This window comes from Hyperolius riggenbachi, chromosome 12 (assembly GCF_040937935.1).
Source record: "Hyperolius riggenbachi isolate aHypRig1 chromosome 12, aHypRig1.pri, whole genome shotgun sequence".
NCBI classification, from domain to species: Eukaryota; Metazoa; Chordata; class Amphibia; order Anura; family Hyperoliidae; genus Hyperolius; species Hyperolius riggenbachi.
In genome coordinates, this window is record NC_090657.1 from 216765260 (window position 1) to 216777654 (window position 12395).

Genomic DNA, 12395 nt, shown 5'->3' on the forward strand with positions numbered 1-12395 from the left:
TCTGTTCTAGCAGGCGGGAGAACATGAGCAGGGTCGAATTCCAGCGAGTCGGGCTATCGCAAATGAGGCGTCTCACCGGCATGTTGTTTTTCCGCTGAATTTCCGCAAAGCGTGCCATGGCTGTGTAAGACCGCCTCAAATGCCCACAGAACTTCCTGGCCTGCTTCAGGACATCCGCTAAGCCAGGGTACTTTGCCACAAATCTTTGAACAACTAGATTAATGACATGTGCCATGCAGGGTATGTGTGTCAGCTTCCCCATATGCAAAGCGGCAAGCAGATTGCTGCCGTTGTCGCACACCACGTTGCCTATCTCCAGGTGGTGCGGGGTCAGCCACTCATCCACCTGTTTCTTAAGAGCAGCCAGGAGAGCTGCTCCAGTGTGACTCTCCGCTTTGAGACAAGACATGTCTAAGATGGCGTGACACCGTCGTACCTGGCATGCAGCATAGGCCCTGCGGAGCTGGGGCTGTGTAGCTGGAGAGGAGAACTGCCACTCAGCCAAGGAGGAGGAGGACAGCGAAGAGCATGTAGCAGGAGGAGAGGAGGTGGCAGGAGGCCTGCCTGCAAGCCGTGGAGGTGTCACAATTTGGTCCGCTGCGCCCTGCTTGCCATCGTTCACCACCAGGTTGACCCAATGGGCTGTGTACGTAATGTAGCGGCCCTGCCCGTGCTTGGCAGACCAGGCATCCGTGGTCAGGTGTACCCTTGACCCAACGCTCTTCGCAAGAGATGACACCACTTGCCTCTCAACTTCACGGTGCAGTTGGGGTATGGCCTTTCTCGAAAAATAAGTGCGGCCTGGCATCTTCCACTACGGTGTTCCGATGGCCACAAATTTACGGAAGGCCTCAGAGTCCACCAGCCGGTATGGTAACAGCTGGCGAGCTAACAGTTCCGCCACGCCAGCTGTCAGACGCCGGGCAAGGGGGTGACTGGCCGAAATTGGCTTCTTCCGCTCAAACATTTCCTTCACGGACACCTGACTGCTGCTGTGGGCAGAGGAGCAGGAAGCGCTCAAGGGCAGAGGCGGAGTGGAGGAGGGTGCCTGTGAAGGTGGAAGGGAGAAAGCGGCAGAAGCAGATGATGCACCTGAAGGAGGAAGAGGAGAAGGAGGGTGACTTTTCTTTTGTGTGCTGCTGCTGCTTTTGCTCAGGTGGCCATCCCATTGCTGTTTGTGCCTTTTCTCCAGGTGCCTTCGTAAGGCACTTGTCCCTACGTGAGCGTTGGCCTTTCCACGGCTCAATTTTTGTTGGCAGAGCGAACAGATGGCTTTGGTCCGATCTGAGGCACACACATTAAAAAATTTCCACACTGCTGAGCCACCTAGTGGGCACTATGGGGACCTCAGCAGCTGATGCTGAAGGGCAAGTTGGCTGGCTGTACATAGGTGGCGATACATGGTGCCGGACACTGCCACCAGCTGTTTCTGACGAAGAGCTGCCCCAGCTTCTTTCAGCAACTTCTCTCCTCCTACTACTCTCTGACTCCCAGTCTGAACTGTCCCCCTCTTCATCTCCTCTATTGGGAACATACAGAGGATCCCTATCATCGTCATCATCGTAATCATCCTGCCCAGCTTCGCTTGCCTCAGACAAATCCAAACATGCACCATCAGTAGGTCCTTCATCCTCCTTACACGTTACATCCATAGTGTTGCCGCGTAACTCAGACATATGAGCTGGTGAAAATTCATCTGGCTGTAACAACAATGGCTGTGCATCAGTGATTTCAACACTAAATAATTCTTGCGAAGTGTCAAATGCAGCGGAAGTGGTGCTAGTAGTAGCGCTGGTGGCTGAGCAAGATGAGGTGTTCTGTGTCGCTAAATACTCAACCACGTCCTGACAATCTTGGGAGGTGATGGGACGTGCCTTCTTCCGAGCACTGTACTGTGGGCCAGGTCCACACGAAATTACATTTACACGACCTCGCGCAGACCTGCCGGGTGGCCTTTCTCTGGCTCTGGCACTACCTCTTCCTCTACCTGTTTTGTCCATATCGGGTCGGGTATGCACGGAGTGGTATATCACACTGCGTGCACTCACATAGGTAGGTGGGTTCACTTAACTGCACAGGTATGCGCACTGATGCGGTGGGTTCACTCAACAGAACAGGTATACAGTGGCGGGTTCACAGAACAGGTATGCAGTGGCAGGTTCACTGAACAGAACACGTATGCAGTGGCGGGTTCACTGAACAGTACAGGTATACAGTGGCGGGTTCACTGAACACAACAGGTATGCAGTGGCGGGTTCACTGAACAGAACAGGTATGCAGTGGCGGGTTCACTGAACAGTACAGGTATACAGTAGCGGGTTCACAGAACAGGTATGCAGTGGCAGGTTCACTGAACAGAACAGGTATGCAGTGGCGGGTTCACTGAACAGTACAGGTATACAGTGGCGGGTTCACTGAACACAACAGGTGTGCAGTGGCGGGTTCACTGAACAGAACAGGTATGCAGTGGCGGGTTCACTGAACAGTACAGGTATACAGTGGCGGGTTCACAGAACAGGTATGCAGTGGCAGGTTCACTGAACAGAACAGGTATGCAGTGGCGGGTTCACTGAACAGTACAGGTATACAGTGGCGGGTTCACTGAACACAACAGGTATGCAGTGGTGGGTTCACTGAACAGAACAGGTATACAGTAGCGGGTCCACTGAACAGAACAGGTATACAGTGGCGGGTTCACTGAACAGAACAGGTATGCAGTGGCGGGTTCACTGAACAGAACAGGTATGCAATGGCGGGTTCACTGAACAGTACAGGTATACAGTGGCGGGTTCACAGAACAGGTATGCAGTGGCAGGTTCACTGAACAGAACAGGTATGCAGTGGCGGGTTCACTGAACAGAACAGGTATACAGTGGCAGGTTCACTGAACAGAACAGGTATGCAGTGGCGGGTTCACTGAACAGAACAGGTATACAGTAGCGGGTCCACTGAACAGAACAGGTATGCAGTGGCGGGTTCACTGAACAGTACAGGTATACAGTGGCGGGTTCACTGAACAGAACAGGTATACAGTAGCGGGTCCACTGAACAGAACAGGTATGCAGTGGCAGTGTTCACTGAACAGTACAGATATACAGTGGTGGGTTCACAGAACAGGTATGCAGTATCAGGTTCACTGAACAGAACAGGTATGCAGTGGCGGGTTCACTGAACAGAACAGGTATACAGTGGCGGGTCCACTGAACAGAACAGGTATGCAGTGGCGGGTTCACAGAACAGGTATGCAGTGGCAGGTTCACTGAACACAACAGGTATGTAGTGGCGGGTTCACTGAACAGGTATACAGTGGCGGGTCCACTGAACAGAACAGGTATGCAGTGGCAGGTTCACTGAACACAACATGTATGCAGTGGTGGGTTCACTGAACAGGTATGCAGTGGTGGGTTCACAGAACAGGTATGCAGTGGCGGGTTCACAGAACAGGTATGCAGTGGCAGGTTCACTGAACACAACAGGTATGCAGTGGCGGGTTCACTGAACAGGTATACAGTGGCGGGTCCACTGAACAGAACAGGTATGCAGTGGCAGGTTCACTGAACACAACAGGTATGCAGTGGTGGGTTCACTGAACAGGTATGCAGTGGTGGGTTCACAGAACAGGTATGCAGTGGTGGGTTCACAGTACAGGTATGCAGTGGTGGGTTCACTGAACAGGTATGCAGTGGCAGGTTCACTGAACAGGTATGCAGTGGTGGGTTCACTGAACAGGTATGCAGTGGTGGGTTCACTGAACAGGTATGCAGTGGTGGGTTCACAGTACAGGTATGCAGTGGTGGGTTCACAGAACAGGTATGCAGTGGTGGGTTCACTGAACAGGTATGCAGTGGTGGGTTCACAGTACAGGTATGCAGTGGTGGGTTCACAGGTATGCAGCCAGGAACAAGCTAAGCCTAACTAATCTTTCCCTATGAGAGACAGTCTGCAGCAGCTCACCCTACTCTCACTAATGCAGGCACACGAGTGACCGTAATGGCCGCCGCTGCCGGCCTTATATAAGGGGGGTGGGGCTCCAGGGGCTAGTGTAGCCTAATTGGCTACACTGGGCCAGCTGACTGTGATGTAGAGGGTCAAAGTTGACCCTCCATGTGCATTATGGGGCGAACCGAACTTCCGCAAAGGTTCGCCTGCGGGACGCGAACGCGAACCACGGAAGTTCGCATGGAACCGTTCGCAGGCGAACCGTTCGGCCCAACTCTATTCGGCAACAGGGTATCAGAAATATCGAGGTACAAAATCAGAAGGCAGATGCAGAGTCTAAGGACGAGCCGGGGTTCGGCAACAGAGTATCAGAATGACAAAGTACAGGATCAGAGTTCAGGAGAATGGTCAGGCAGGCAGAAGGTCATAACAGATAATCACAATCAAACTAGTACTTTAAACTATCAACGAATCTAGCTAAGTGTAGGATTACAGCTCCAGCTGGTCCCGGCACACTTTCGGATCTGACTTAGGTCTGCGTGCTACCACGTAGTGATCGCAACGCCAGACAACCATCAACCGAACAGCCAGCAGTATACATATCAGAACACTCTCCAGGCCCCTCCCTAAGTGCTGGACCAATGAGAGGTCTTAAAATTGTCAGCTGACCAGCCTGGTCAGCTGACTCACTTCTGGCTGTTATATAAGCTCTGCCTCTGTGCGCGCGCGCGTCACTCTGAATCTTGGTGGACTATCAGTCCCAGCCACACCAGTACTGTCTTGCAATGTATCCAGCGAACCGAGCGTGGGAGCCGCCGCACCGCTTACTACACCAGCGGCGGCTTCCCCACACTCAACCCCCTTGTCAGGGACACTGCCTTGCGGCACATTCGCCGCCTCCAATGCCGATTCCGCCGCTCCCAATGCGGATTCCGCCGCTCTGCCTATGCGGTATGCGGCGGTTTTTCCGCATTGTGACGCCATGCTGGACGTGGAAACAGCCGCCTCACCCTGAGAAACGGCGGCTTTTCCGTGTTTCTTCACACACCAGGGGGGTCTTAGGTTTAGGCACCATCAGGGGAGTCTTAGGTTTAGGCACCACCAGGGGGGGTCTTAGGTTTAGGCACCACCAGGGGGGTCTTAGGTTTAGGCACCACCAGGGGGGGTCTTAGGTTTAGGCACCACCAGGGGGGTCTTAGGTTTAGACACCACCAAGGGGGTCTTAGGTTTAGGCACCACCAGGGGGGTCTTAGGTTTAGGCACCATCGGGGGGGTCTTAGGTTTAGGCACCAATACGGGCGTCTAGGGGTTAGGGGTAGGTACAGGGAGGGTTACTTACTAATTTTTTTTAAAACGTTATTATACATTTCATTTTTTAAAAGGAAGATTAACGTTTTCACAATTGCCGATTTCATGCACATTATTTAATGATTTATAACTTTATAAAACATTATTTTGAAACGAAATACAGTACATTACATTTTTAAACATTATCCATGTTTATCGTTTAAAACCCCGTGCCCTTTTTTCCCAGCGCCCCTTTTTAACGTACGCCACCAACAGTGCATGTTTTGTGGAAATCCACAGAGGTAGGTAATCAGCTCTGCTGAGTAGTGATGCTCATCTGAGCTAGGATATCCGAGGTACTCGGATATCCTAGCTCTTTTTTCACTATTCGAGCTTGAATACCGAGCTCGAATAGTATTAGCTATCCGGGCTGTGCTATCCGAGCGCACTTGGATAGCAAGCAGCTATCCGGAGATATCCTATAGCTATCCGAGCTCGGATAGCGTCACGAGCTCGGATAGCGTCACGGCAGACGTCACCTCGAGTCCTCACAAGCGAATCAGAGGGCTCCCAGCCCTCTGACTGCAGCCAATCACTGAGGGGGAGCCTGGCCAAGCCCCCTCTATAAATAGCGGACGCCATCTTGCCTCACTCGTCCTGCTTGCGACTTACTGATTGTACTGAGAGACTGCTCCAGTGCTTTTTGTCTGTGTGCAAGTGCATTTATATTATTCTAAACCAAGTGTTTTTACACTCCAACACTTGATATTCAACTGTATTGCTTTGTATTGTAGATAGATTGTATTTTAGGCAGTTTAGGTTGTGTGATTAGGGACTAGGGAGGGAGACTGTCACTGGTGCTGCTGCAGGCCTGCAGCCAGCAGCTAGGCCCTGTGCCTAGGCAAGGCAGCCTGCCCTGCTCTGTGCTCTAGTCTCTACCTTACCTGTGCTCTCACCTGTCCTACTCTACTCCTGTACTACTACTTCTGTGTTAGATAGGTTATGTACTATAGTATTTTGTAGTTAGCAAGGCCAGCTTTACTGCTATACCTGTCCTGCTGTATCTGCTCTCTGTAATCTAGTCACACCTGTTGTATTATTTAGCTAGATTCTTCTATTGTTTACTGTAGTGTACTCTAGTCTGTGTATAGGGACCGTCCGTCACCGCGTTACCTAGGGTCTTTGTGTGCGCAGTGCACGTCTGCGCTGCCCGCACCCTATCGTTAGTGCTACAACCGTCCTATTGTTTATATTACTTCTATTGTGTATTCGCTGACTATACTGTACTGTAGTCTGTGTATAGGGACACCGTCAGTCAGCGTCAGCTAGGGTCTTTGTGTGCGCACTGCGCACTCTCTCGTTAGCGCTACACCGATCTCTGCTGTAGAGTACAACACCTGTCCGTCACCTCACACACCCACCACCACCAGTCCCACCCCATTAAAGTACCCTACTTGTCCCACCCGCCTTTACATACATACGTTTTTTGTTTTTCATTTGTATAATATTAAATATATACAATGTCTGGCACTGGCAGCCGCGGTTTGGGCAGGGGCAGCAAGGGCATCGCCAAGAGAGGAGGTCGTGGGCGTGGCAGCCGCGCCACCACCACCATGCGCAGTTCTGCGTCTGCACCAGTGGCTATTCTGCCATTAGCCACTGGCCGTGGACGCCTTGGCCGCCCAACAGCTGGGAGTCACGCTGCAGAGACGCAGCAGCGTGTGGCGCAGATGTTCCTCCCACCGCCAGGTCGTAGCCGTCCTATTGAGGAGAAGGACGCAGACGCTGTGGTGGAACTGATGGTGGATGAGCAGGCCACCATTAGCTCTGGAACCGAGTCCTCCACCCCCGCCACCACTCCTGTTCGCAAGAGCAGCTGCAGCCGACCAGCACTGCCTGGGGAGGAGGAGGAGTGCAGTTCTCCAGCCCCAGCGGGCGACACCAGCACCCTGTCACTCAGCACCTTCTTATCCCCAAGCACAGCGGGGTTATGGAGTGCTGTTGCGGCAGAATTGGAGGAGGAAGGAATGCTGATGGGCACTTTGGGGGATGATGCTTTGGACAGTCAGACAGTGGTGACTGTCCATCCGCCCATGCATGCAGAAGGGGAGTTTGGGGGATCCCAGCAGGACATGTTTGCGGAGGGGGAGGATGATGATGACAGGGTGAAGGACAGAGACTGGGTGCCAGGTCCTGGGAGTGGGGATGTCATCAGCTCTGAGGAGGAGGAGGAGGAGGATGCGTCTGTGGGCCTTGCTAGAAGGATCAGCATCACAGCCATGGGCAGGATCACAAGTGGGAAGGCCAGACAGCGTGCTGATCAGGAGACGAGTTCTGCCAGTGCCACCACCAGCCGCACCAAGAAACCCCCCCCCCACCCCCCAACCACCACAGGGAGACCAGCGGCAGCAGCACCTTCCAGCCGAAGGGGCAACTTCACCTCCCCAATATGGAATTTTTTCACCCTGCCATATTTGGAGTGCAAGTATGCCACCTGCAACCAGTGCCGCAAGCAGCTCAGCAGATGGAAGGAGTCCTCTGTGTTTGGCACCACCTCTCTGGTCAACCAGATGTGCATGTCACTGTTAACCACACTACCATTCGCCCTACCTCTCAAGCCCGCTGTCTGGGTGTCACCCTGGACTCCGCACTCTCCTTCACTTCCCACATCCAAAACCTCACTAAGTCCTGCAACTTCCACCTTCGTAACATCTGTAAGATTCGCCCTTTCCTGACCTCTGCCACCACCAAACTCCTCATCCATGCCCTCATAATTTCCCGCCTTGACTACTGCAATGCCCTGCTGTCTGGTCTCCCTATGACCCGAACAGCCCCACTGCAGTCCATCATGAATGCGGCAGCCAGAATTATCCACTGCTCCCATCGCTCCACCACGGCGGATCCGCTCCTAGTATCCCTCCACTGGCTTCCTATCCAGTCCAGAATCAGATTCAATATACTGTGTCTGACCTACTAATCTGTCCACAAAACCTGTCCAACCTACATTTCCGATCTTACTCAGAGGTACACACCTAGCCGCTCACTCCGCTCTTCCAATGAACTTTGCCTAACCGCCCCCCGAATCACCCAGTCCCATGCACGCCTCCAGGACTTCTCAAGAGCTGCTTCAACACTATGGAACTCCCTACCTCCACCCATTAGGGCAGCCCCCTCCTTCAACATCTTCAAGAAAGCCCTCAAAACTCACCTTTTCACTCTAGCCTACCACCCCTCACAAGTGCTCTAAACCTACAGCTGAACTCTGGTCCCCTACCATTCGTGTCCTTACCTCTCCCTCTAGATTGTAAGCCTTTGGGCAGGGTCCTCCTCCTTTTGTGTCCTACCTGATCTTGCACCTCCATTACTGTGCACCCATGCTATGCATCTGAGTGAACCTAACCTGCCTAATCTCCATGCTCCATCCAGTGACTGACTAAGCATTACCTTGTACTCATACTATGGTGTGTGATCTGGTTTTCTTGTATTCCTGTATTGTCATATTGCTGTATGTCACCCCTAAATATTGTCTGTAACCTAAATTAATGTTCAGTGCTGCGTAATATGTTGGCGCTTTATAAATACAATAAATAATAATAATAATAACCATCTTGCAGGGAAACACTTTCATGAGCATGAGGAGTTCATGAAGTTGAAGGATGCTGGCAGTGGCAGACCCGCCACCACTGCGAAGCCGTCGGCAGCAGCCACCCGCCCTCCTCCACCTCCTCCAGCAGCACCAGCAGGAGTTTTTCAGAGACGCACTGCTCCTCCTCCCTCTGCAACTCCTGCCGCCGACACTGAGGCCTGTTCTGGCAGCCAGTCCTCAGTGGCCTCCTCTGCTCCCTCCAGTGATTCCCGTGCCAGCAAAAGGCGTCGCCAGACCCTGCTCAGCGACACCTTCCAGGGGGTGGTCAGGGTTCTGCCTCCCAGCAGCCGCCGCGTGCGTCAACTGAACGGTTTGCTGGCACAGGCCATGTGCTCCCAACTCCTGCCTTATTCCCTTGTGCAGGAGGAGAGTGACATGCGTGCGATCCTGATGTGCGCAGCCCCCGATTGGCCAATCCCCAGCCGACATTATTTTTCGCGCACGGCCATCCCTGCACTTCACCGCTCTGTGGTAGCCAATGTCGGGAGAGGGATGGATCACGCGGTGGGTCAACGGCACGATGGACTCGTGGAGCAGCCGGTTTGAGACAGGCCGCTATCTGTCCTTCACCACGCATTGGGTCAGCTTGGTGGAAGGGGGTGAGGAGGGGGAGCAGCATCGGGCACTGTCAGAGCAGCAGCAGCAACAACGCAGTGGGTGGTGCCACCATGCAGAGTCAGTGAAATTGCAGCAGGTTCCTCTGATCCGCTTCCATCCTCCGCCACACCAGCCCAAACCCCCCGCCTCAGCAGCAGCGTGAAGCCCAGCCCCGGCCAAGCGCTGCTGGAATTGGTCAGCCTGGGGAAGACCAAACTGATGGCGAACCATGTCCTGGCCAAACTCCGAGAGCAGGAGAGGAGTTGGCTGCCCCCCAGAGGCCTCAGAGTCGGAGAGGTGGTGTCCGACAATGGGGCAAACCTTGTTGCTGCCATCAACAAGGGAGACCTGACCCACATCCCCTGCCTGGCGCACGTCCTGAACCTGGTAGTCCAAAAGTTCCTGCGGACCTACCAGGGGATGGACCGACTCCTTGAGGCAGCAAGGAAGGTTGTGCGTCACTTCCGGCACTCGCCTGCAGCCGTAGCGAGCCTGGAAGAGGTGCAGAAGGGGCTGCACCTGCCACAGCACCGGCTCATGCTCGATGTTCCAACTCGCTGGAACTCCACCCTGGCGATGTTGGAGCGTCTGGTTGAACAGAGGCAGGCTGTCAGCCAGTACGTTGCACGGGCAACAGTTGCCTCCATCACTGCAACTGGGCGTGCTGCCACCAACCTCCCGTCCATCATCTCCACGGAGGACTGGGGGCACATGCAGCAGCTGTGCTCAGTGCTGGCACCTTTCCTGCAGGCCACCAACATGGTAAGCAGGGACCATGCAATGGTGTGCGAGTGGGTGCCCATGGTGTGTGTGCTGGACAGGGCCCTGTGTGCACTGGTGGAAGAGGGAGCGCGGCAGCCTTGGACCAGCAGGAGCTGCAGGTAGCTTCACAGGCCACCTCTGAGGTGGAGGGCTCGGAGTTGGTGGAGGTCCCTGACCTTGCTGCTGATGAGGGGGAGCAGCAGAGCGCAGCTGGACTGGTGCGGGGGTGGAGAGAGGATGAGGTGGAGGAGGCAGAGGAAGAGGACAGCACTGTCGGCTCTGGGGCTGCCGATGATGTGCCAGCAGACGTGGCCAGACTCTTCCCAATGGCAGCACACATGCTGAGGTGCCTGCGCAAGGACCCAAGGGTGATCCAGATGAAGAAGAGGGAGGACATCTGGATCTGCATGATGCTGGACCCACGTCTGAAGGGGAAGCTCAGCCAGTTCCTGCCTGCAGGAGGAGACCGTGCGCAACAAATGAGGGATTTGCAGCTGTCCCTTGTTGAGCGCTTGGAGGAAGCCTTCCCTCAGACATCCACCCCCACTGTCCAGCCAGCACAGAGGCAGCAGCAGGTGCCTGCATCCACCAGCAGCAAGCGCACGCGCACCACAGACCTGCTGTCTCTGACCCAAGAGCTCTACATGAGTGTAGAGCTGCCAATGACTAGAGAGGAGGTGCCTGCAGCAGCATCCTTCTCCAGTCACAGGCAGCGCTTGACCCGCATGGTGGCTGACTACATGGGGTCCTTCGGCGGGCTTGACAGCGTGGCCCCTGTTGATCCCATGGAGTATTGGGTCAAGCACCTGCCGATCTGGAACGAGCTTGCGCAGTACGCCCTGGAAGTGCTCTCCTGCCCCCCTGCCAGCGTACTGTCAGAACGTTGCTTCAGTGCAGCCGGTGGAGTCGTCACTGAGAAGCGATCTCGTCTGTCTCACAAGTCTGTGGACAGACTGACGTTTCTCAAAATGAACCAGGCTTGGGTGGAAGGCGAATTCATGGCCCCTGTTGTCGGCGAGAGGGGGACATGAAGTGACGACTGGCACACACACATACACCTGCTGCTGCTGTTGTATTTCATCCTGCTGTCTGTGTCTCCACTGCCAGGGAACACATTACAAGGTGCTGCTGCCCATGCGCCACCAGCTATTACACTCAAAAATAGCTGCGTTCAATTTGAAAAAAAAAAAAAATTGTAATTAATTTAGTGGTGTCCGGGTTGAAAACTGTGCTGTCCCAATTGTGTATTGGACACAATGTGGGCTTCACGACCGCTGTCTGGAACCTCATGGTGTTCATTTATGGCCCTTGAACCACCGCTAGGACCCAGGGCCTATTATGTCTCGCTGCCTGCCCTCCTGCCTGCTGCCAGTCTGCCACACACTCATCCTCCTCACGCTGCCTGCTGTTGTATTTACTCCTGCTGTCTGTATGTTTCCACTACCAGGGAACACATTACAAAGTGCTGCTGCCCATTCGCCACCAGCTATTACGCTCAACAATAGCTGCATTAATTTGAAAAAGAAAATTGTAATTATTTTAGAGGTGTCCGGGTTGAAAACTGTGCTGTCCCAATTGTGTATTGGACACAATGTGGGCTTCACGACTGCTGTCTGGAACCTCATGCTGTTCATTTACGGCCCTGGAACCACCGCTAGGACCCAGGGCCTACTATTTCTCGCTGCCTGCCCTCCTGCCTGCTGCCAAATGCCAGTCTGCCACACACTTCTCCTCCTCACGCTGCCTGCTGTTATATTTCCTCCTGCTGTCTGTGTCTCCTCTCCACTGCCAGGGAACACATTACAAGGTACTGCTGCCCATGCGCCACCAGCTATTACGCTCAACAATAGCTGCATTAATTTGAAAAAAAAAATTGTAATTATTTTAGAGGTGTCCGGGTTGAAAACTGTGCTGTCCCAATTGTGTATTGGACACAATGTGGGCTTCACGACCGCTGTCTGGAACCTCATGCTGTTCATTTACGGCCCTGGAACCACCGCTAGGACCCAGGGCCTACTATGTCTCGCTGCCTGCCCTCCTGCCTGCTGCCAAATGCCAGTCTGCCACACACTTATCCTCCTCACGCTGCCTGCTGTTATATTTCCTCCTGCTGTCTGTGTCTCCTCTCCACTGCCAGGGAACACATTACAAGGTGTTGTGGCAT